At 38.3% G+C, this 25,317-nt stretch overlaps 1 long non-coding RNA gene across 1 annotated transcript in view; it reads left to right on the plus strand.

Annotated features, from left to right (window-relative positions):
- The window catches only part of LOC134729624 (uncharacterized), a 115,247-nt gene that overhangs the window by 10,539 nt on the left and 79,391 nt on the right, over positions 1 to 25,317 (plus strand). The window contains exon 2 of the long non-coding RNA XR_010110882.1: positions 630 to 745. This is a non-coding gene — a long non-coding RNA (uncharacterized LOC134729624). The remainder of the gene's footprint in view (positions 1 to 629; positions 746 to 25,317) is intronic.

Consider the following 25,317-nt stretch of genomic DNA (forward strand, 5'->3'; position numbering starts at 1 on the left):
AACAACAAAACAATTCTTTCTTGCAAAATAACCTAGTTCTTGCAAGTAAAAGCTTTTGCTTTCACACTGTTGTCTCTGCTATCAGTTTCATAAATGTACTTTAAAACTCAGAACTGAGCACTGACTGTTTCATTTTCCTCTCTTTTCATTCTATTTTAACAAGGCTGATCTTTCCTAGACAAAGAAAAGGCCGTTCATTATTGAGTGTTGGGAAACTCATCAAGATTTTATGGGGCTTATGGAGCCACCTGTGCTGGGAGAAGGGGCAGCAGTTAGACAAGCCCATCCTCCCATCATGTAGCGTCACACAGATATATAGTTTCCATGGAGCAAGTGTTGGAAGTAACCAGGCTCCAGCCACCTTGATAGGACTCGTGTGTGTGTGTGTGTGTGCACACGCGCGTGCACACAAGTGCACGTGCAAGTGAGAGAGAGAGAATATGCGGATCACAGGAGGTTAGCCAGAGAGTGCCCACATCAGGGAGTTAGGGGCTGTGAAGTACCAGCAAATAGACCCTGCAAAAAAGTTAACATTTGGATTTACAGATGCCGTGTAAGAGGCCAAGAATAGTCAATACAGAAATATAAGGAGCACTGTCTAAGTGAAAATATTTTGTCTCTTTCTCTAGAATCTTCTTCCCTTCTGGTCTGACTAGGAAAGCCGGAGGGAGATGGTGAAGGAGACAGAGAGAGAGTAAAAGAACAGACCATGCCCAGCCTCTCCACTGCAGGAGCTTGGAATCAGGTGGGGACTGAGCTTGTCTTAGGGAGAGGGGAGAAGCTTTGAATGAGATATGCGATTAGAATGTCAAAATTTACCAGAGCCTTTTACTACCTAGAAATGACTCATAATTACTGAAATGAGACTGCTTTTTGTTGTTGTTGTTGTTGTTTAAAATGACTGGAAAGCTATGGGAGCTGCCTGAAATATCATTAAGGTATATAGGCAAGGGGAATCTGACATACTGAAAGGCAGTGGTAGGAGGGAAATACAGCTGCTTCCTGTTTGTACTCATTATGTTCAGCCCTTTCAATAAACTGGTTACACTTCTATTGATTCTTATGTAGTCATACAGTGACTAACAGCTACCCACCCTGCATCTCAATAGCATAAGAGCTAAAGGAAGAAGAATCATAGGTAAAGCTGGAAATATCCAGACTTCCTAGCCTATAGGAGGGATGAATGAGCTGATCCATACATCTCATGGAAGCTGAGAAGGCTGTGAAATACCCACAAATAGACCCTGCAAAAAAGTTAACATTTGGACCTACAGATGGCGTGTAAGAGGCCAGGAATAGTCAACAGAGAACTATAAGGAGCGCTGTCTGTGTGAAAATATTTCATCTCTTTCTCTAGACACTCCTTCCCCACTCCTCCAACTCTAGGAAAGCCAGAGGGAGATGATAAAGGAGATAGAGAGAGAGTGAATGAACAGACCATGGTTCTTCCATACCTAGAACACGGAGGTCTTTTTTGCCTTGTTTTTTTCAAGTCCCAGGCTGAATTTGTCAATGTTCTTTTTTAAACCACTTTCTCATCCTGTGTTGTCTGATTTCTTTTGTCAAGATCATCCTCACCATCACCTGGGCTTGACCTTGCCTTTGACACCTCTCTTCGTTATTCCATACATGTTTAACAGTCCCTATAAATTCTACCTCGGCTATAGACTTCCAAACACTCCTGGTTGAAGCTTTCATAATTTTCATTTGAACTGTTCACAAATGTTGGAGGGCTCAATGCTAGCGATAAAGCACGGGGATAGACAAGAAATGCTTCTTGTTCTCTTGGCTCTTGTGGTTTAGAGAGGGATGGACCTCTAAGCCATTATAATTCAATGTGATTAGCGTGATAGTGGAGATGTGTTCAAGGTGCTGTGGAAAACTGGTGAAGGGAATAGCTAAATGCTTAGCAGAATGGAGAAGATTCAGCAGAATATGGATGTTTTAACTGATACTTTTAAGGCTGAAATACAGAAAAAAAAAGCAAGAAGGAAAAAATCTACCAGCAGAAAGCCATCAGGCAGAGGGAACACCCTTTGCAAAGGGGCCCAGAGGCAATGAGAACTCCCAGTACTTTCTTACAACTGGAGCTAGAGTGAGGTGGGAAATCACAAGAGATGAGGCTAAAGAGAGATATTTTAACATTTTAGATTATTTCCTTAGGATGGATTCCCAGGAATGAAATGCTAAATGTTATTAATATTTCTGCTGGGAGACAAGAGGAGCACAAAGCATCCCGACGGAGGCTGAATGGGTTTTAGGGAATGTTTAGAGAGTGTGCGTGTATGTGTGCATTTGTGCCGGGGGAATGGTAGGTTTTGCCCAGATTTTGACTAACCTAGTATACCATGTACTTTGTTACGCAACATGGAGCCATTAATGGCTTTGAAGTAGGGCAGTGAAGAAATACATTTTATTATAGAAACATGATTCTAGCAGTAATAAGAAAGCAAGGCAGGAAGCTACTGCAATCATCCAGGTGAGAGATAAGAAGGACCAGAGGTAGGGCACTGGGTATGAAATGAAGTGATAAGTTGAATAACAGAGGATTGCAAGTAGCTGGATAATTGTAGCTACATAGATTCACAGGCTAGGGTAGAAGGGCTTTGAATCTATGAAGCCAAAACCAGAATCTCCAGGATTCAGGATCTCTTGGATTAGCCAGATTTGGGAACCATGGCACGAATTGTTCTGCTTTCGCCTTCTCTCCTCCTTCATTTTACATCTAGTTATGTATGACTTAGCTTAAGCATGTAGTAACTGTGAACTACTACCAGATACTGTTTGAGCTCCCCTACCAGCTGCTTCTTTGCCCCTGTGCCTTTACCGGGAATGTCTCATTTTCTTCTTTCCTGTTTGCCCAATCCCTATACAACCTTGGAGAAGCCCTTGGTTGAAATCTGTCCTGTAAAGCCTTCCCATGTTCCCCCTCCTTTCTTACCTGACCCCAGCTTCTGTGAATGAGATGATAATCCTCTCAAGCACTGGACCTTCCCTCAAGCTCCAGGGTAATTTACCTATAATTCGCTATGGAACCATCACCCCATATATTGTAATATAGTTATATGTGAATATATCTTATCTCTTTTATCAGGCTGTGAACTCCTTGGGAAAGAGATTGTGTCTAGCATATAGATGATGCTCAGTATAGAATAAATAAGTGAATATCAGTAATCATTTTTACCAACTCATGATTAAAAAATAGTATGAAAAATTGTTTTTCTCCATTTTCTTCAAGACACAACAACTTTAAAAGATACAAAACATAGCCATTTAATTAAGTCATCCAGTTTGATCAGTATATTTAAACAATTGAGGCAATGTCTCCCTTTAATGTCTAAATGTATCAGTGCTATTTGTTCCTTATTTTAATGGAGATTAATTACCTTTTAAAAGAAAATGATAATCCCCTCAATTGTAAGACTCACAAAAATAACTCCCATAATTCTGTTCTAAATAGAAAGGAGAATCTCAGAAAAAGAAATGATATCAGGTAACTGCAGCCATGTTATTGTGAGCGTTAGAGCTCCCCTCCTGGGAGCCCATATTAGATAGCTTTGCTGTTTTCCAGTAGACATCTTTATCTTTTGCCCTGTATACTAAGTCACTTGCTTAGAATTTACTGGAATGCTAAATTATTTCTAGCAAATTACAAGCAACACGGATGAATGGGCATGTAGTATTTCATTTTTGCCTCATTATGCTTTAGATTTGGGATCTCCAGTTTTGTAAATGATAGCTGCGATATGTCAGTCCATCTTTACACATCCACATGCTTGAATGCATCCTGCTTCTCCTCCCATATGGAACGGTGTCAATCATGACGTACGACTGCTGTTAAGATACATCCTGTGTCTACAGAAAATAACTCATAAGTGCTCGTTATGGAATAATGTATAAGATTGCAGGAAAACCCAAGAGAGTTGGTTTAGGCCTTACACACACACACACACACACACACACGCGCGCGCGCACACATGCACGCGCACACATGCACACACCTTTGGCATGTTTTTAGGTAGGAGGAGATAGAAGGTATTCCCTCTTCTGAAGGCTCCAAGTACTCCTCATAGCTCCTGCCACTCCCTGGGTGACTGAAACATTTGTCACCATCTTCCTGAACCTCAGTTTCTTCATTTGTAGATAATTCTTAGAGTTGACAGCATTTTATGAGGAACAATAAATAAAAATGCTTTCAAAGTGCTTTGCAAGCCTACGGTACTCTGTAAATGCTTAATGATAATAATATACAGTAGGGCATCTTCCCTTGAAAACAGCAGGAGTGTTTCCTTCCATAATGACCTGACAGATGGGTTATGGTATCTAATCCCCTTAAACCCCCAAAGCTCTTTGATAGTGGATGTTGTAAAAGGCCAGATTAGAGCACATGCTGCTCTTTTATCGAGCCCTTTCTTTCAGTATCTATGCCATGTTCAATTGTTTCCTTCTCTAAGTACGTTACATGTTAACCTACTACCTGCAGGAACAATTAGGAGCAAAAATAGAGACTAAAGGACAGTGCACTCCAGTAGGAAAAATTGGTTAATGCTTGTTGTCCCCAATATTAAAAATCCACTTTGGCCTTCACATGTGGTTTTTATGGAAGGTTCCTGCCCTCCTAAATCCTGACTATTAATCTCAAGCTGTGGGTATTTGTCGATGGTGAACACTGGCTTTTTTTGTGAGATAGTCCTGTATGTGGTGAGAATGGAGCTTTAGCAATATTAATTCTAAACTAGTGAGGCTTAGGAAAATCACAGGCAGTTTAGGATATTTGTAGCACTTATGTAAGAGTTGGAGCTTTCAATCAGTTCAAAATGAGGAAAGGATGATTAACAGTTAGTCTACTGTAACTTTTACTCAGCCCTGAACCTCGATTGGATCAAGAAGTTTTTTACATTTCCACTTTTTGCTGTACTTTTCTTTTGAGAATAACTATTAAAGTTATCAGTTTCTAAAACCTTTTGTGACAATCCCTTAATGCACATTCATCATTCTTCCCTAGTACAAAGTTTGCTTTCTGTGCATGCTTGGAGTGTAAGTTGTTGTGCAATCACCCATGGGATGTAATTTGTGTAATCAAGGGAAAGAGAAAGGAAGAGCAGCTGCCAATAATAATTAGTTTCTTAACTGAATATATACTGCAATAAACATTTTAAGCACACCATCTCTTTGAATTTGGGGTGTTTTAAAGAAACAGGCTGGTTGTTCAAGGGCCTCTCAGAAGAGCCCTTTTTTGTACACTGGATTCTCCCCTTCTCACCTTCACAAAGACATCACTTCCACATGTGTGCCCTCTTTTTCCTGCATCTTCATACGTTCCTTCTTTTCTGAATAATCCTCATGGTACAAAAATGCTTAAATATCTCATGGCTTTATAAAAACTTGAGCCAATTTTGCCTCTGCCTTTCCTTCATGCTCCATTTTTTGGAATCTCTTTATAGCAGAACTTCCCCCAAAGAGTTATCCCTACTTTCCAGTTTCATGTTTTAGCTTGTCCATGCTGCTATAACAAAATACCACATACTGGGTAATTTGTAAAGAAGAGAAATTCATTTTTTTTTTTTTACAGTTCTGGAGGCGGAAGCCTAAGATCAAGGCACCAGCAAGTTTGGTGTCTCGTGACGGCTGCTGTCTGCTTCCAAGATGGCGCCTTGTTGTTGCATCCTTGGGAGGGGATGGAGAGAAAAAAACAAAAAGAGGCCTAGGCTGGTTGCCCCTAGCCCTTTTATAAGGCACTAATCCATTCATGATGAGGGGAAAGCCCTCATGACTTAATCATCTCGCAAAAGTAACACATTTTAATATCATTACAATGGGGATTAGGTTTCTACATGAATTCTGGAGGGGACATATTCAAACCGTAGCACTCCACTTTCTACTTTCCCTTTTCCTATTCTCTGTCTCCCTCTCTCCCCTGCCCCATCTCGGTCACTGGGGTTTGTATGCATGTATACATATATGCAAAATATCTAAGTATTTTGACAGGTGTTAAACACTGACCATGGATTCTCCTGGAACCTTTATTCAACTCAGTTTATTCTTTTGTAAATCACAGTCACCATTCATTCCATAAATTGCCAGTGTACAATTCAATGAATGTGGACAATGTGAACACACATATAACACAACTCGCTCAAGATTTAGAGAGTCCCTTGTGCTCCTTTGTAGGCAATCTCCAACCCCATGGCAATTACTGTTCTGATTTTTAACACCTAGATTTGTTCTGCCTTTTTCTGGACTTTATATAAATGGAATAATAAACTATATGGGGATTTTTGCTCAACATTAATGTTTTTAAGATTTATCCAGTTGTTGCTTATATCAATAATTCATTCTTTTTGTTATTGCTAAATAGCAACCTATTGTATGACTATTCCACAGTTGTTTTTTGTTTTTAATCTATTCTCCTGTTGATAGACATTCAGTTTTTTCCCTGTTTTGGCTATTATGAATAAGGCTGCTATGAATGTTCTTGTTGGCATATGATTTTATTTCTTTTAGGTAACTATTTAGAAGAGGAATTTCTAGGTAACAGGATAGACACATGTTTATAAGAAACTGCCAGTTTTCGAAAGTGGTTGTACCATTATTATACTCCCACCAGCAGTGTTTAAGTTCTAGCTGCTGCACATTGTCACCAGCATATGGTGGCAGCATTTTAGTTTGGGCCATTCCAGTGTTTGCGTGACATGCCAACCAGATTAAAACACAAAATATGGAAGTGTATTTTACATGTTAAGAACTGATGTTGTATATCAATAGAAAAGAAAAAAAAAAAACAGAATTCCTCAATTGTTTTTGCTTCTGTTAACTGTCAAGGAAACTAATCTTCAAACCACATAGACTAGAACTGAAATTATACAAGGAAAATAGAGCCCAGGATGACAGAGATTCTGAGAAGACCTAGACAGTTGAAATGATGTTGAGTCTCCTAGCACAGATGTCTTATACTCTGGAGGCCACTCTTCCCATGAACAGGGGACATGCTAGGAATCCAGAGAGAGACTGGCAAAATAGGAGCTAAGGAAACTAAACAGAATACATGAGAGCTTACCAGAGATCTACTCCCACATGTGGAGAAATCAGATGGACATTGAAGGCACCCCAATACAAAGGAGATAGCAAATTCTAATTCCATTCAGACTCTGGTGGTGCCAAGAGGCCCTGTGAATTGGTAGAGCAGGGCATGGCAACAGTATGTAACTGATAGGTCATATTACTGCATAAAGTTAGTAACAGGAATATTACAAGCAAAATTTAATCTCTGGTTGGCAATAAAAAGAAGAGTTCACTACCTCTAGCAGCAGGGATTCATGCCAGGGCTTAGTTCCGGTGAAAAATTATATGCCTAGATTATTTATCACTCAGGTTAAAAGAAATTAGATGCATGGGTAGTCAGGCATATACTAGCACATATTGCAACACATATGGTCAGTGTTAGAATAAGGGGCTAATGGTAAGATCTCCTTTAGATATTCAGGACACAAAATTTGTTACAGATCACAGGATGTGGGAGCTATGAACTCACTGGTTGGGAGGGATAGGACTCCACTATTATTGCCCCAGGGTCTATTCAAGGCTGATCCTTCCCATAACTGGATACCATTTTGCCACATCTTAGGCAGAGAACTTCTTGAGAAATCGTAGAGGAATCAAAAGACTGAGATAAATGCCAGTTTGATTTTTCAAAAATGGAAAAAATTACGTTTATTGAACCAAAGATTCATTCATTGTAACATTTATTGAGTGGCCTCGGGGTGCCAGGCACTGTTGCAGGACTCTCAGGACACAAGACAATTACGGTTCCCTGCTGTCATGGAGTTTTCAATATACTAAACTCAAAGGTAAACTCTGGAAATTGATGTCAATTCCAGGCAAAATTGTAGGATAGCCATTGAATGACTGGATGGATTTACTGAAAACAAGATATATTAATCTATTTTTTTCTTTGCCAAAGCTATTTTACAGGAAGATCTTAGAACTATATTATTTTTATTTTTACTTTTGCCAGCTGTATCATGATAAGCTTGAATTGAAGAAATACAAAGGCTGTATGGAGGTAAAATTTGGTAGTGTAATAACAAGTTGAACAACAATATCCAAGCATTTCTGATTAATTAATCAGTATTAATCTGGTTGCATATCAGATAATAAACATATTGCTATCTTCAAACATGTTCTGTGTAACATTCTGTCAATAGTTTGCTTGAAAATATGAAAGGTGTGATTTTCAAATTTGCTGATGAGACTGGGATGAATATCAAATATTTGACGCATGGAGACATCAAGAGATGAATTGGCAGAACTATCCCCCACATTTCATTAGCTTCCATCAGAAATTTTCTCAGTCTTGTTAATATGTTTGGCAAATGCTTGTTTAAGAACCTGTCTCCAGGTAGATTGCTGCCCACTGTCAAAGACCCTCATGGGTAGAAATTCTGCAGTCACTTTGATTTAGAGGACAAAATTAGTAGTATAGATAAAGATTGACAGACAGGAAGGATAAGCAGAACCTAAGTAAACGAATTTTTTGAGTTGACTGTAAGGTCATGTGTGTGAGTCCAAATTAAAATTGAACAAGCTATAACAATACAGAATTAGAGAAAGGGGACTTGGGCAGGGGACTAGCTTGGTAATAATGCTTGTTTAACAAAAATAATTGAGAGACCTTTGTTAATGGGCCATGTGAGATATAGCCACCCACAAGCTATGTGATCTTAGTTTGCAAAAGAGAAATTATAATATTTGAACTGATCACAGATCACTTGAAATATCTAACAGTAATAGAGTGAAATTGAAGAGCATTAGAGAAGGGTAACCTGGAAGGTAAAAAGACTTAAAATCTTGGCATAATGGGAAAGATTGGAAAAGCTTGGAATAACTGGCCTGGAGGTGTCTTGAAAATGAAGTATGTAATGGGACAGAATAGTCACTTTCAAATTTCTGAAAGCTGCTGGGAGAAGAAGGAAGAGTCATTATTCATTTTAGTCCCAAGAATTAAAATATGTACTAATGGGTATTAATCTACAGTTTAGTATCTTTTGGGGTCAATAGAAGGAAGAAATTTCTAATATTCAGAATAGTTGTAAGGTAGAGTGGGCTGTATCAGAGTGACTTGGGGAGGTTGTATAAATGTATAGATCCCTAAGCCCACCCCAGAATTCCTTGCAGCACTGGAAATCTGGGAGTTGTATTGTTTGACGTTCTTAGGTGATTCTGATATGAAATCAAGTTTGGAAACTATCAGGTCAAGCAATCTTTTTCAGACATGATGTGTAATAGAATACCAGTAATCGATGGGGAGGTTGAGATGGAGTAAGACTGTATGACCAATAAAAGCTCTTCATTCCAAAACTCATAAAGTGACATTTGTTTTTGTGAATTTGCCTTGGCTCAGACTCTGCCCCTCACCCTTGGAGCCTTAAGAATTTAAATTTGTCTTTGCCCCAAATGTAACCAGACTTTGGACTCTTGAGTCCCATTAAAACACTCATGGGAATGTGTGGTGGCCATTTGGGTTCTGGCCGTCAAACATCTCTTCTTCCTTCCCGCCAGCACAGATTTTTTTGAGAGGAGGAAATAGCTGTGTCTTATTTTGTGTTGTCTTGGTGGCACAGTGAATTCTGGTACCTGCTCTTCTACTACAGATGAAGAGGCTCCTCCTTCCATATACTTTCATTACTCTGTTAGGTCCGGGAGCAGTTATGTGAATAAGCTTGGCCAAGCGGATATTCTCTTCTGGGATTTAGATTTTGTGCATATGGCACAATGACAGGTGAGATGTATGGAAGTCAAGCAGCCTAGAGGCTGTTCCCTGTCCAGGTTGCTCCAGCTCTAAGACAACTTTAGTATTTCCAGCTTCTGGTCTCTGGAGTTGCTTTGGCTCCTGCCTGTTTCTAGGACTGGACTCTCTAGTCTTGCAACTATTTGTTCCTCTAATAGCTTCTCCTTTGATTACATTAGTCAAAGTTAATTTTAATCACTTTTTTCCAGAGAGCCATAAGTGATATAAAACTTATTCATAAAACCTGAAATTTTAATTTATTAATTTACAAAAATACTGAACACGTACTGGACAGGTGAAGTTTCTTCCTATAGAAAAGTTCCATAAAAAGCTAAATATTAGAATATTTCTTGATAAGAATAAAATCAGAACAAGGAAATTTATATATGATTCAGATGTTTAATTGTAGGACCTTACAGTTGCTGTGTTGTCCTTACTGTATAACCTGTCAAAATTATTATATGCATGTTGGCCTGGCAGGGTATCCTGTCTTCCAACAATGTTTGATGAACACCACCTGTGCATTCCTTCTGTGACTCTTCTCTTTCTTTGCTTTGAAATGATTGATCCAATTTAGATGTGCTAATTAATTCTTTCAGTCAGGTTACTGACAATCCATACAAGCCTCAAATCCCATTCGTTTAAGTAAACTATGTATTCATTCCTCTGCTTTGAGAAGAGTAAATTTATTCCATCCTGAGTACTCCCAAAGTGTCCTTGACTCTTCTTTGTATTTCTCCACCTGTACCCAAACTTCCCAGTCACCTAAGCGCAGGGATTTTGTCTTCATTTTGGCATGAAATAGCAACTAACTCAGCACCTTTGACCACCATATAATCTTTACTGCCTTAGCTCACAGCTGAAGCTTTTGTTGTTGAACACAGGATTTTCTCTGGATGCATCCAGTTGGCATTTGACTTTTAATTGGAATATACGTAGGACAAAATTAAAAGCTGGCTGCCCTATAAAGGTTTATGAAATCTATGTGTCATTATTCAGGGATATTCCTAGACAGAATGTTAAAATTCACCAGTATTTAGAATGATGTGTTGTACTGGACATGATGCAATTCATAGCTGGAATTGTAACATCTTTAGAGTAAAGCTGAGTCAGATTGATTTTTTGTTTCCCTTGCATGGTGTTTGCTTGGAAGTCCAGATATGCTAGATTTAGTTTCACTAATGACTTTTCCACATTACCTAATTGGTCTGTAATTGGCCTGCTGTTTATTAGAGAATGTACAATATGAGACAGTCTCAAGTAGTAGATATTGATATAAGACTATCATACTTACAGACTCTGCTCTCCTCACACAACAGAGAATGGATTCTCAATTTTACGAAGTCTGTTAGAGAATTAGAATATGAAGAGTCCACTTACAAATAATCGATCTTGTAGATATAGAGGGTTTAGCCATATGTTTAAGTCAATGTCCATTTAATATCTATTTGAGATGCTACGACTATAAAGTTTAGTTTTTAGCAATGTAAGATATTCAGGCAGGTCAACACATGGATATTGATTTAATTAGATAAAATATTCACTTTAAGGGAAAACAATAGGAGATACTCATGACAGTCTATTAAATCACAACTATCTCAACACCTTTGACCACCATATAATGTTATTACAGTATATTCAAGAGAGAACTGGGTTAGAATTTTGTTGTCATCCCTTATTAGTTGTGTGATCTTGGGCAAACTGCTTAACCTTTTGTAGCCTCATTTTTGTTACCTATAGAATGAGAATAAAAATAATATTGCTATTATATTTTTATACCAGTAGAATGGCAGTGATATTGTCTTAAGAAAGATTCTGAAACTGCTTCTTTGATTAGCAAGCATTTTTGCTGCCCCATCTAACATCCCCTCTAGTAAGGTGTTTACTGGATGTAACAGGATGTTGAATTGAACTGTTTCTTTGTCTCAGATTTGCAAATAAAACTTTCGAAATGAAGACAGTAATCCTTCTCTTCTGAAGAGAACCTCCAAAAATCCTTGCAGGACCTACTTAAGAGGTGGCAGAACTATCCCTGCTATTATCCTCTCCATTTACATAAGGAAGTCAAGGGGAATAATTAGGGAAGTTATTCGCTTAGTGGACAGCACATTCTTGGGACGCCTACCTGCCCCCACACACCAGATCAAGTGAGAGGAGAGCTAAGACAGCCTTTTACATGTGTAAGGGTGGCTAATAAAAGGATAGACTGGCTTCTTCTGTACAGGTAGATATCTGCATATGAAGCAGACTTGCTGATTTGAGTAAGGGAAACAGGAATTGGCATGAAATGGAAGGAAGAGCGGGGATGGAAATATTGCCAGTGGCCATAGCACTGTTTAGCCTAGCAGGGTTCTATGAATTTCTTTTGGATCTCTAGGCCACTGTGGGAGCCAGCCAGGCTTGAACCATCTGGCCAGGATGCTGCCCCAGTGCTGTCTGAAGGGACATCAACAGCAGGGAGGCTGTGGGGATTCTTGTCAGGGGCAGATAAAGAGAAGGTTGGGAGAAATCATATCAGAGGGCACCTCCCTTGACAAGAAAGTATGCAGCCGGGACCAAGCTTTGTGGTGCTTAGATTATTTAGTATTTCATTACACTTGCTTTCTTCTGGGATCCTTATCTGCAGCCACAACAGGATCATGATATTGGTGAAAAGCAATAATCTTTGGCTTAGCGAAATCAATGGATTCCTAATTCCCCAAAACCCTTCCTATCAAGTAAAGAAGTATCCTATGGTCTCTCATCAAGTCCTTTGGCTCAGCAGCTTTCCACATATCTCACCTTGCATTTCTGCTCTGTCACTTTCAGCAAAAGCCGTGCTGCTCCCAGGTATCTGTGGTATTATCTGTTGCTACTTCCAAGTGGCTTAGTTCCAGTTGTTCTTCAGTCTTGCTCCAGCGGTCTCCACATGGAAGTGGGAAAATGCTCTCTTTTCTCTCTTGCTTTCTTCCTTTTTCATCTCTAGTAGATTGACTCTTCCCTGTGACTTAATATTTTTTATAAGCATTTTCCTTTGAAGGTAATCTGAGTGTCACCAAACTGAGAGGTACTCAAAGTCATTGTCTCCTGTAATTGCCCCTCCGCCAACTGCGTCCCTGGGTTAAGTGTTTGACCTCACCTTCTTAGGGTGGCCTGTTTCCCTCATCAGACCATCAGCATCATCTCCATCTTGTACAGTGTCCACCCAGTTACCGTGCTTGGAGCCTGTGGGAGGCCTTCCTCCTGGACACTTTAGGGATCTTAGCCCTGGCAGTCAGATGTCAGTTTCAGCAGTTCAAAAGCTTTTCTGAATCCTTGAGTCTTCTTGCAAATAAGACCTGGCTGACTTTTCCTGCCTCTGGGACAAGTGAAGCCCATCAGCTTTTGCAGTGTATGTTCAGTTTAAAACTTGGTATTGGCACCCACTCATAGAGCAAATAATTCTTGCAGGTGATGCTAATGGGGGAAAAGATCTGAAGAAGAAGGGGTGTGTTCATAGCATTTCAAAAAAATTCTCTCAGTTTCTTTTCTCTGATGAATCGTGTCTTCATAATCCAGCTTTACCATGTTGGCAAATCTCAAGGCTTTGCTTTCTAACTGCTTTCAGAAATGCCGATGGCTACAGGTTATTGCTAACAACCATACACGTTATTTTGCAACATAATGGATAGCTACAGAGTTTAATAAAAGGGAAAGGGCCAAGCAAAAATTTTTGACAAGAATAGCGAAATGGAGCATTTAACAGGATTTGTTTTCAAGCTGTTATTTGAGAGATTTAAATAAATCCTCTTAAGTACTACAATTTTTGAGCCCTAAATGTGCTTTAGTTAGTTTTAAGTATTTTTTGTTTGTTTTTGTTTTTTTGTTTTTTTAAACTGGATAAATAGGAATGTAAGGAAAAACCCTCCCAGTTGCTGGGTGTGATGAAATCTTCCCTCTCAGGTTCATGGAAGGTTATGCCATGAAATCTGTGAAAGATGCTTCCACATTAATTATACTACTTAAAAAGCTGTCTCCAGTTCTTGGGGTTTTTTTCCTAAAGACAGTGACAGTATTTTCGGGGTTCAACCATTTTGAGATCAAAGTCCACATCCTGGGTCAGGCTAACTTGGTATTGGCAAGTTAGTTTTAGTTTTAGTACCTAACAATCAAAGGTGCACTCCTCAACTGTAAATTTCAGTTTCCTGTCATAGAAACCCCAAGAGTACATCTGTCAAAAATAGAATATTTAGATTAATTGGGGCTTTGAGATAGCGTCTGGTGCAGGAGGACCTGGTCACCCCAGGTAGGTATGGATTGTCCTTTGAAAGACTTCCAGGTATAGAGGTTTCATAACCTTCTTCAGTCATTCTCAGTATCTAAATGTCCTTCTGCACATTTGAGGGCTTTCTTTCCTAATTTATTTATTTTTTTCTCCCAGTGGAGATAAGGAACAGCTGGTCCATATCTGTATGGAATTTCTTTATTCATGATAGTCCTACCTCTCCCTTACTCTGATTAAAAACTGAAATACTAATTTCTTTAAAATATTTCTTAATTAACTAAAAACTGAAACCCCAAGTCTTTATGAGTATAGTAAAAATTATACTTACTGAAACCATACAGAATACATTGTTTTGAAAAATGTTATTTGTCTCTACACACAGTTTCAAGTTTTTGTAATAAACATTTATTTAGCAGAGTAATTTTCTTATAAGAGGACTGTCTTCATGGGAACTTAGGTAGGTGAAGGTGAATCATGTGATGTTTTTCCAGAAGACTTAACTTCCCAACGTGGCCTCAGAGGTCTTTGAGGACACGATCCATATAGTCATCTCCACTCTCCCAAATTTATCTAACAATAAACAAAGGTGACCATGTTCATTTTGTTAATGCTTTGAAATGACTGATGTGACCAATGCATGAGAATTAATTTAAACAACAGTGAAGTACTAAAAGATCAATTAAAAAAATAATAAATTCATGCCTAAGCTTCTCAAACTATCACGTCTCAATAATTTCATAGTTGCTTCATGTATGAATGAAGTTTTCAAAAGCAAAAATTTGGTTTACAATAACTAGATGTTCACAGCTGTGCAAGCTGGTTTTCTTCATATTTCTCAATTTATGACCATTCAATGAGAAGAATGTTATTTCATATCTAGCAACATTTTAATAAAAGCCTTCAGCATTCATGTTCTTTCTTCAAATTTTTAACAGATGACAGTATCATTCTTGATTCTTAAAGAGACAACTTGCTCTAAGTGTATGAAAATCATGAACTTAATGTAAAACAGTAAAGTGTATTTCTTAGCCAAAGGCTGAAGACAGAAAAAATCTGCAGCCATGTGAATGGTAGACTCAAGTCCTTTTGCAGAAATTTCCTACTCCTAACAATACAGTGACTGCAATAGTAAACTGCTGAATGGTTCTTATGTGTTTATCATGGTGCTAAACACTTCACGATATTTTACAACCATAAGAGATAGTTATTACTTTCTACTTACAGTTGAACTTTCTTTGAGGGCAGTGACTTGTACAAAGTCATTCTTTTAATAGGTGGCTGAGCTCGGATTTGAACCCAAGCTATCTGAGTCCAAAGACAGGCCTCTATGCCATCGAATGCCTTCATTTTCCACTAGAGAAACATATCAGTTATTCACTCCTTAAGGTTTTTAAAATGTTGCAGGTTTTTCATTTGAAAACCACAAAGTCATATGCAAGCAGTTTAAAAGGATGTTGAGCTCAGCATCCTGAATGTCAAGACCTTGTCTTTCTCTGAGATTTAGTCTGGTCCGCCATGTTTCAGAGACACATATTGGTTGCAGCAATTACATTTCTCCACTAGGAGAACCCAGGGAACAATACCTTACTCTAAAGCTGTTTTTCCTTTTTGTAACTGTGTGGAAGGAGGCTACCTTCCCCATTTAAATAAATAAATAAATAAATAAGCCTTTACCTAAATTGTGCAGAATTGCCTACACTCACTTTATCTTGTGTTGACCATTGCTCACTAATTCATTTCTCTTATCCTAAGACTACTACTTATCCTTGATTGTGTAATTTGAATGGGCATTATGACACATGGGCACCTCGCATAACTTCGGTGCATTGCACAATCAGAGTTACCTGTAATTTAAATTATCGTGGTATTGGATTTTTAAAGTTAAAACCCTGTAGTTTTCCTTAAATATTAAAGTTTGATTTGTAAGTATTATTATTGTTGAAAACTTACATTTTTTAAGAATTAAGCATCATAACTTTGAGGAGCAATTGATTAAGTCTTTGATCAACTTAACTAATTTCTCTTTAAACAATCAGTCTCATTTATGAATGTGGGAATTTGAAACTGCAACCATAAATGTAATATATTCAGTTTTCTTTTTAAGCTTTTCAGGTAATTGACCAGTGTGACAAGTTCATGTCTCTAATGAGCAAAACTCTCTTGAGAATTTAAATAAGTCATTTAAGTCTAATAAATTATTAAATTTATAAACATAGTAAATCTAGTTCTCTGAAATGATCTAATTCTGTTTACAAACTTAGTCAAAATCTTACACCTTCAACTTTAAATCACAACTCAATTACATATTTTAAATTGGAATCACCAGGCTAATCTGTCAGTCTCCAACATGCCAATCCTAAATCATTACAAATAGTTTAAATACTGAATATACACAAATTGTATCAATGATTAAAAACCCATTCCTGAACTTGACACAAAAATATTAATACCTTATCATCTTTATAATTAATTTGAAACCATCCTGGATTTGGAAAGATACTCACTAAGGGAACAATTTTATCATCTCAGATGTGGAATCTGGGCTGTGCATGTTCAGAGTGATTCTATCTCAAATATGGACACTTGAAGCACCTTTAAATAGTTGCTATAAAAAGAAGGACTCCAAGCTACATCCTTCAGTTGGGGTTTATTTTGCAACTCCCACCTCATAAGTTCAAGATACATTTTTATCTAATTGCTTCAGCTGATTTGAATAGGGATCAGTCTGTAACACCCCCAACCAGGATATAACTGCCAACAGTTTACTGTTTATTTTCTATATTTCCTAATTAAATTCTGGATCCTTTCTATACTATTGTTGCCATTCTAGGCCATGATACTTATGAATACTTTAATGATATGTCATTGGACTCTGCATATTTTTCATACTTGTTAAGATATTTTAACAACAGATATATTTTTTGGAAATATATTACAAATTAGAAACTAATTTTAGTAAATTCTTAATCAAAGATGAGGGAAGAGAATGTAAGACTTCTATATTCTTTCAGTGTCTTGGCTAATAAATTAGATTTTCTTTTCAATTAGTCTGTGAATGAAACCGTCAAACTTTAAGAGACTGATTTTTCAAAAGGCTTCAGATATGATACCAATGGCTCCAGCAACAAAAGAAAAAGTAGATGAATTAGATAGACTTAATCACAATAAAAACCTTTGTGCATCACAGAACACTATCAAGAAAATGAAAACCTGTAGAAAGGAGGAAAATACTTGCAAATTACATACCTGATAAGGGCCTAGTATTCAGAATATATAAAGAACTCTTATAACTCCATAACAAAAGACAAAACTCATTTAAAAAAAATGGGCAAAGGACTTGAATAGACATTTCTCCAAAGAAGTTACGCAAATGTTCAACAAGTGCTTGAAAAGACACCCATCATCATTAATCATTAGGGAAATGCAAATCCAAACCATAGTGAGTTACTACTTCACACCCACTAATATGGTTACAATAAAAACTTATGGAAAATAACTAGTATTAGCAAGGATGGGGAGAAATTAGAACACCTGGACATTGCTAGTGGGAACGTAAAATGGTGTAGCTTCTGTGGAAAACAGTTTGGCAGTTCCCCCAAAAGTTAAATATAAAAATTACCCTATGACCCAGTAATTCTACTCCTACCTAAAATAATTGAAAACATGTATTCAGGCAAACACTTGAGTGGAATAATTGACATTGGAGACTTGGAAGGGTGGGGGCTGAAGTGGAGGGGAGTGAGGGATGAGAAATTACTTAATGTGTATAATGTATACTATTTGGGTGATGGCTACACTAAAATATATCCATGTAACAAAACTGCACTTGTATCCTCTAAATCTATAAAAATAAAAAAAACCACATAAATGAAGGTTCATAGCATCAGCATTGACAATAGCCAATATGTGGAAACAACTTTGTCCCTCTCCTGAGGAATGGATAAACAAAATGTGGTAAGACTTTACAATGGAATATCATTCAGCTATAAAAAGGAACAAGTGCTACAACATGGAAGAAGCTGAAAACTTTATGTCAAGTGAAAGAAGCTAGACACAAGAGGGCACATATGGTATGATTCCTTTTATATGAAATATCCAGATTCAGTAAATCCATAGGGATAGTAAGCAGATTGTTGGTTACCAGTTTCTAGGGGAGGAGGAAATGGGGACTGACTGCTTGCTGGGGTTACCTTTGGGGATGTGAAAATGTTTTAAAAGTAAATAGAAGTGGTGATTGCACAACATTTTGAATGCATTAAATGCTGCTGAATTGTGCACTTTAAAATGGTTAATTCTATACTGTGTGGATTTTACCTCAAATTAAAAAATTTTTACCAAAAAAAAAGCTTTTCCAATAAAGTCTCTCGCTTTTTTTTTTTTCCTCCACTCAGGATGATATTTAGGATTAGATGTTACCTGCATCCTTTTCCTGACTTTTATGGTGAGATTTTGCCACAAATATGGAGGATCTCTCACTTGATAAGGGGTGAACAAAGCTCCATAGAAACAACATAGTCCCAGCTTTGAGGAGCAGGGTGACCTGACTCCCTCTTATAAATGAGATGACTGACAATGATGACATAAATTATGACTTTTTCTTCTCATTTCAGCCACTACACAGCCAGCTTTCTCCATTCTTTAATATAAATTTTATTAAGTACCAAGACACATAATTACTCAGGACTGAGATCAGTAACATTTTCAGAACATTTCATATGTTTGAAACAAGCCCAATTTTTCCTTAGAACTGAAGTTTGAGTAACAGACATTTGTTTTATCTAAGTTCCTTTCTCAGGAACCTGACCATCAGGCCTCCCAGAAAGTAGCGAGAAACTGAAACATCTCAGATCATGGCATCTGGACAATGAGACACACTTGCTGCCTGTTGACCAACTCCCCTTGCTTACCCCTTCCTAACTCCCCACTATATAAACCCTTTATTTTAGTTAGCTTAGACTTGTCTCCCATCTCTCAGCTGACATCATCTGTAATAAAGCCTTTGATCCCTGGCAATACTTGCCATCTCTGTGATTGGCTTTCTTTGCAGCAAGCAACCAGATCTAAGCCAATCCCTTGGTGTTTGGCAACACGTTTCCCTCCCCAGTTTTTTTGTTTTAATATTTGTAAATTATCTGTTATGAATGGAATGGCCCATTTCTTCTGGAATCATGCTCTAGAAACACATGTAATAAAAACTTACAACACACGTACTCCTCAGAGCAAGCTTACGGGATAGGTAGTACTATTATGCCAATTATGCCCATTTTACAGGAAGAAGACTGACAGACAATGAGATTAGGTAAATTGGCTAAGTATACTTAGCTTGGAAGTGGTGTAGCTAGCTTTCAAACCTGGATAACCTCACTCCAAAGCCCAGATTTTAAAACTAATATGCTTTTCTATTCTGCCTCTCCTAGAAACAGTTTATCAAGCCTATCATGTTCTAGGTGAAGGAGGGCATGGTAAAAGTAGTTTGTGCTCAGCAAATATCCATGAAAACTACATTTGGAATATTTGAAGTATAGAAGAATATTTGTAATATTTCAAATGTAGAAGACTACATTTCTCAGTCTTCTCTGCAGTTGAGTTTTGTTCTCTGTCTTTGCAATGGTAACATCATTATTTCTTGAATCCCAGTCTCTGACCTGCTTATAAGTAATGGTCAGGTCAGTTTCCATATGTAATGGCTCCCACTCAGGCCATAAAGCTTTGATATACTTAAACTAGTCTTTCACAAAAGTTAGCAGTAAACAACCAGTCTGTAAAGCTTTCCAAGAGGCAAGAGAACACTCACTCCGTTGCTATAATTATTACTTCTCTCTTTGTGACGACACTTGAGGAATATAGTTAAAAAGCAGAGATACCACCTTTCTATTTTTCTCCATCTGTTTATTTTGCACAGTAAATTGCCAGCTTTTTGTTTGACATAGGAGTAAAACACTGTTGTGTCTCTTACCTGTAGTTCTTGAAAGTGCAGCAAAGTATATACCCTTTAATTCCAACATAATCAAGAATTTACTTTCCACAAACTGCGTTTCATCTCTTTCTCACATGGCTGTTGGTGTTTGGGAGTAGTTTCAAGTTGTTTGAGAATGTGCTTGCATCAACAAAATTGGCAATTTGTTTCTGCTCATGGTGTAAAGACAAAGAATAGGAAATTCCAGTGAGGTTAAGGGGAGATCTACCTGGCAGACTGGTTCTCCTGGCCTGTGACACTGTTACCCAAAGAATACTTAATTAGGCAACACATTCATACTGACAGGTGCCACAATCCTAAATGCGTAGTCCTAGTGGCTAGGCTTTAGTGTCATTTTGTGTGCCTCAAAACCTTCACAGCTGAGGGAAATGGAACTTTTCTCATTATTTGTGACCCAATTTGGCAATATCAGTTAAGCAATCATGCCTCTGAATGGCATGGAGTGGGGTAAGCTTCTCCCCCAGGGGGATTTAGGAACTGGAATAATTGATTGTGCTCTGAGTAGCTGTGCGCTCAGAGATTGTTGAGATGCTAATTAATGCACACATCTGCAACCATCAGTTCAGTTTTATTCAACAAATACTTGTTTTGTTTACCCTCTGTGCCAGACACCATGTTATGGGCTGAAAACCCAAAGCTGAATAAAATATAGCCTTATTCCTCTTCTATGCAGATTTTGTTGGAGGGGGAAGAATTGTTACTAGATAATTCTAATGCAGTGTGGTAAGTTCAGTAATAGAAATGTATTAAGGTGGCCCACGACAAGCGATACCTGAACCAGTCACCAGGAAATAGGGGAAGAGATCATGAAGGGATTCCTGGAGGAGAGGCCACAGGAACCAAGTGTTTAAAAAGGCAGTAGGGCTTAGAGGAACAGTGATGACAAAGTCTGGGAAGCCTGAAAGAGCATGTAGTGTGTGGAACATCAAGCAGTTTGAATTTCCAGTGGCTAAAGTGGAAGATAAAGAGTGGGGGTGGGTGTAGAGAAGCAGGCAGAGACAGATCATGGAGATGCTTGCATGCCACCCTAAAGAGGTAGAACTTGTTCCCATAGGCAGAGGTGGGGTGACAGAGCTTTAAAAGCCATGAAGTGAGTGACTAGTCTGGTTTAATTTGGGTTTAAAAGCCTGGGTAGGGTTGATTTGAGAAGGGCGAGGCCGGAGGTGGAGGACAAGAGACTTTGCAGTAGTCCCTGAGAGAACTGATGAGAGCCTGGGGAAGCGCAGCAGGTAGGACAAAAAGGGGATGTTGGGTGGACACAGGAAATTTTCCAGAGTTGAAGCTCAGGGCAGGGGTCTGGCTGGGGATGGAGATGTGTGCATCATTACCATGTGGGCTGCAGTTAAGGCCAATTAGACAGGATTAGTGTGCTCACGTGAAACGTATGAAGTAAGAAGAACAAGAAGCTATGCTGAGTCAGCTGGGGATACCACCTCTTTGAGAGGATAGGGGAAGAAAATGCCAGCGAAGGAGACTGCGGGGAGAGGAAAGAGGAGACTCAGCAAAGCGTGGTGTGACACAGGCAGGTGAGCAGAGAGTTGAGGACATTTTGACAATGATGTTGAATCTTCCCATCTGGTACCACACTGTGAAAGCTAAGATTAATTAATTAATTCAACAAATATTTACGGAGTACCAAAGATGTATCACATATGTGCTAGTTGACAGTACCTTTAACTTATAATTTTACCAAGATTGACTTCCACATAACTAGCAAAATGTAAGCTACCAAATATATTTGTTGGATTCCATTCTGTCAAGTATTTCTCTGCTCAACATTGTTTTTAGTTTATTTCTACTTCTAATTGTAAGATATTTTTAAACTGTACAGTGAGGCAAAAACTTCCATCTGAGCATGGCATTCAGAAGGGTAGTAGCAGAGATGTTGTTGCCTGCTGGTGAAATAAATGCAGTAGAATGAGAAAAACATTTGTTCATTCCATTCCTCAAAATAAGCAGGCTGGATCGTATGGGAGACTGAGTGCTTCTCACTGTTTAACAGAAAAGATTACTCTCTGTTCTTCAGCTGGAGGAAGTTTATCTCTCTCTGTGCTTCTAGTTCCCATAATGTGAAAATGTTTCACATTCTTTCAACATTGCCATGCACAAACACACATTAGCACTGGCTAAGTATATGATATGGGACACTGGAACCTAGTTCACTTAGGTCAATCTCCTGGTCAGATGATTGAAATTCGCTTCTTTTAATCATCTCCTAATATGGCAGGAAAGGTCCCCCAGGCTACATATAAGTAGTTACAAATGTTATATGATTTAAATAGATATTCTAGGTTGTCTTTATCTCTTGTTGTGCACAAGCCACACCCTAAAGTAAAAGAATCAGCACAGATCTGTTGATAATGAGACCAGTCATTCTTTGGTCAACAGACATTTGCTGAGCAACTTGTTAGGCCCATATTGGGAGCTGGGGTAACAAAGATGGATTGGTTCTACTCACAGCCTTCGAATTATTCATAGACTAGTAAGGTATTTCATATATGTTGAAGTTCTTGGTGAAAGCCCAAGTTATTTCTCTTTACCATCTGTCCCTTTGGAGTCCTTACATTCTAACGTGCAGACAAAAGTAAGAAGAAAAGATGGCTTTTGTGAAAAGCACAGCATCTGTTGTAGGCAGCTGTTGATCTCTGCCATGGCACTCTCATTTCAGTAACTTATCTTCAGCTCCCCTCTGACTTCCATTTCTCGCACAGTTCCTGGCTCTATTTTCTGGGTTGGAGGGGTGCCCTGGACCATTAGGCATGAGACATTCTCTGCTCCTGCCTTGTCCTCACAGAAGCCTTCACTGGGAGAAGTGATTGGGAAGATTTGTATTTCTGGGTAAATATAAACATCAGTAATTATACATCAAATCCCAATATAATCACTGCATTTGAGTACTTGTAAGTTCAGTATGACCAATATCTTATTAATTAGTAAAAGACGTGTTTAATGTAATATACCCAGCTATGCCCTATTCTCCTTCTAGCTAAGTGTTTATGTATATGGATTTGTTTTTATGGTTAAAAATCTTATAATTACATTATCTTCATGCTCTCAAAATACCATTTGGCTTAAAGAACTGATGTTTTCTCTGGTAACTTCCACATGGCATCTGCTCAAACTACCCTTTAAACTACTGCATTAATTTGCTGAATAGTTATCTCTTTGCACTTGCCTTGTGAAAACCTATCTTTTACTAATTCCCCTTCCCCCAAATAAGCAAAACCTCAGCCTGTTCCATCTGGCAATATCATTGTTTCCCACTTGGCAATATGGTGTAGTGGTTATGAGCCTGGGCTTTAGAGTTCATTAGGCACAGGTCTGAGTCCCAGTTTTAGAACTTGCTAGACATGTGATTTTGAGCAGTTTATATCAACTCTCTGTGCTAGGTTTCTTTATCCATAAAATGGGTAAACTGATATTAACCATCTTATAGGGTTGTTGTAAAGTGAGTAGCACAGTGTCTTGTCCAGAGTAAAGGCTTAATAAAGTCTTCTTTGTTTCCTTGTTACTGTTACAATTTCCTTGGCTGCAGTGAGAAACATAAGGCATTGAAATCAGGTGGACTTCTTCAAACTGTGTCCCTGGAGAAGCCAGTTGCCTTTCTTAATCTTACTTTCCTGATATGCTAAATGAAAATAACAACATATTACAGTGCTGACAAACGATTACAAAGACTAATTAAGATAAAATACATTTAAAAAAATCTGTCATGGTGGTTCGGGCACAGTGCTCATGCCTGTAATCCCAGCAGTTTGGGAGGCCGAGGCAGGTGGATCATTTGAGATAAGGAGTTCGAGACCAGCCTGGCCAACATGGTGAAACCCTATATCTACTAAAAATACAAAAATTAGCTGGGTGTAGTGGCAGGTACCTGGAATCCTAGCTACTTGGGAGGCTGAGGCAGGAGAATCGCTTGAACCCGGGAGGCAGAGGTTAGAGTGAACAAAGATTGCACCACTGCACTGCAGCCTGGGCAACAGAGTGAGACTCCATCTCAAAACAAACAAACAAACAGGCAGACAAACAAACAAAAATCTGTTGTGGTGCATCAAATCATGACATGGGCTTACTACGACTCAATTGTCACACCTAAAGCATCCCTCTCATTACCAGTCTTTTGCCCAATCTACAAGTATACTGAGTATAATAGAAGATTTTAGTACATGTAAAAAATATGGTCTCCTGGACAGGAGTTCTATACTATTTACTAATCCTGTAAACCCTTTCATAATTATTTATCCTTAGGAACATATACAAATGTTTTTATAGAAAATAGATTTTAATAGATTCAATGCCATCCCCATCAAGCTACCAATGACTTTCTTCACAGAATTGGAAAAAACTACTTTAAAGTTCATATGGAACCAAAAAAGAGCCTGCATTTCCAAGACAATCCTAAGCCAAAAGAAGAAAGCCGGAGGCATCATGCTACCTGATTTCAAACTATACTACAAGGCTACAGTAACCAAAACAGCATGATAGTGGTACCAAAACAGAGATATAGACCAATGGAACAGAACAGAGCCCTCAGAAATAATACGACACATCTACAACATCTGATCTTTGACAAACCTGACAAAAACAAGAAATGGGGAAAGGATTCCCTATTTAATAAATAGTGCTGGGAAAACTGGCTAGTCACATGTAGAAAGCTGAAACTGGATCCCTTCCTTACACCTTATACAAAAATTAATTCAAGATGGATTAAAGACTTAAATGTTAGACCTAAAACCATAAAAACCCTGGAAGAAAACCTAGGCAATACCATTCGGGACATAGGCATGGGCAAGGACTTCATGTCTAAAACACAAAAAGCAATGGCAACAAAAGCCAAAATTGACAAATGGGATCTAATGAAACTAAGGATCTTCTGCACAGCAAAAGAAACTACCATCAGAGTGAACAGGCAACCTACAGAATGGGAGAAAATTTTTGCAATCTACTCATCTGACAAAGGGCTAATATCCAGAATCTACAAAGAACTCAAACAAATTTACAAGAAGAAAACAAACAACCCCATCAACAAGTGGGCGAAGGATATGAACAGACACTTCTCAAAAGAAGATATTTATGCAGCCAACAGACACATGAAAAAATGCTCATCATCACTGGCCATCAGAGAAATGCAGATCAAAACCACAATGAGATACCATCTCACACCAGTTAGAATGGCGATCATAAAAAGTCAGGAAACAACAGGTGCTGGAGAGGATGTGGAGAAATAGGAACGCTTTCACACTGTTGGTGGGACTGTAAACTAGTTCAACCATTGTGGAAGACAGTGTGGCGATTCCTTAAGGATCTACA

Source organism: Pan paniscus, chromosome 1, assembly GCF_029289425.2.
Source record: "Pan paniscus chromosome 1, NHGRI_mPanPan1-v2.0_pri, whole genome shotgun sequence".
Lineage (NCBI taxonomy): Eukaryota > Metazoa > Chordata > Mammalia > Primates > Hominidae > Pan > Pan paniscus.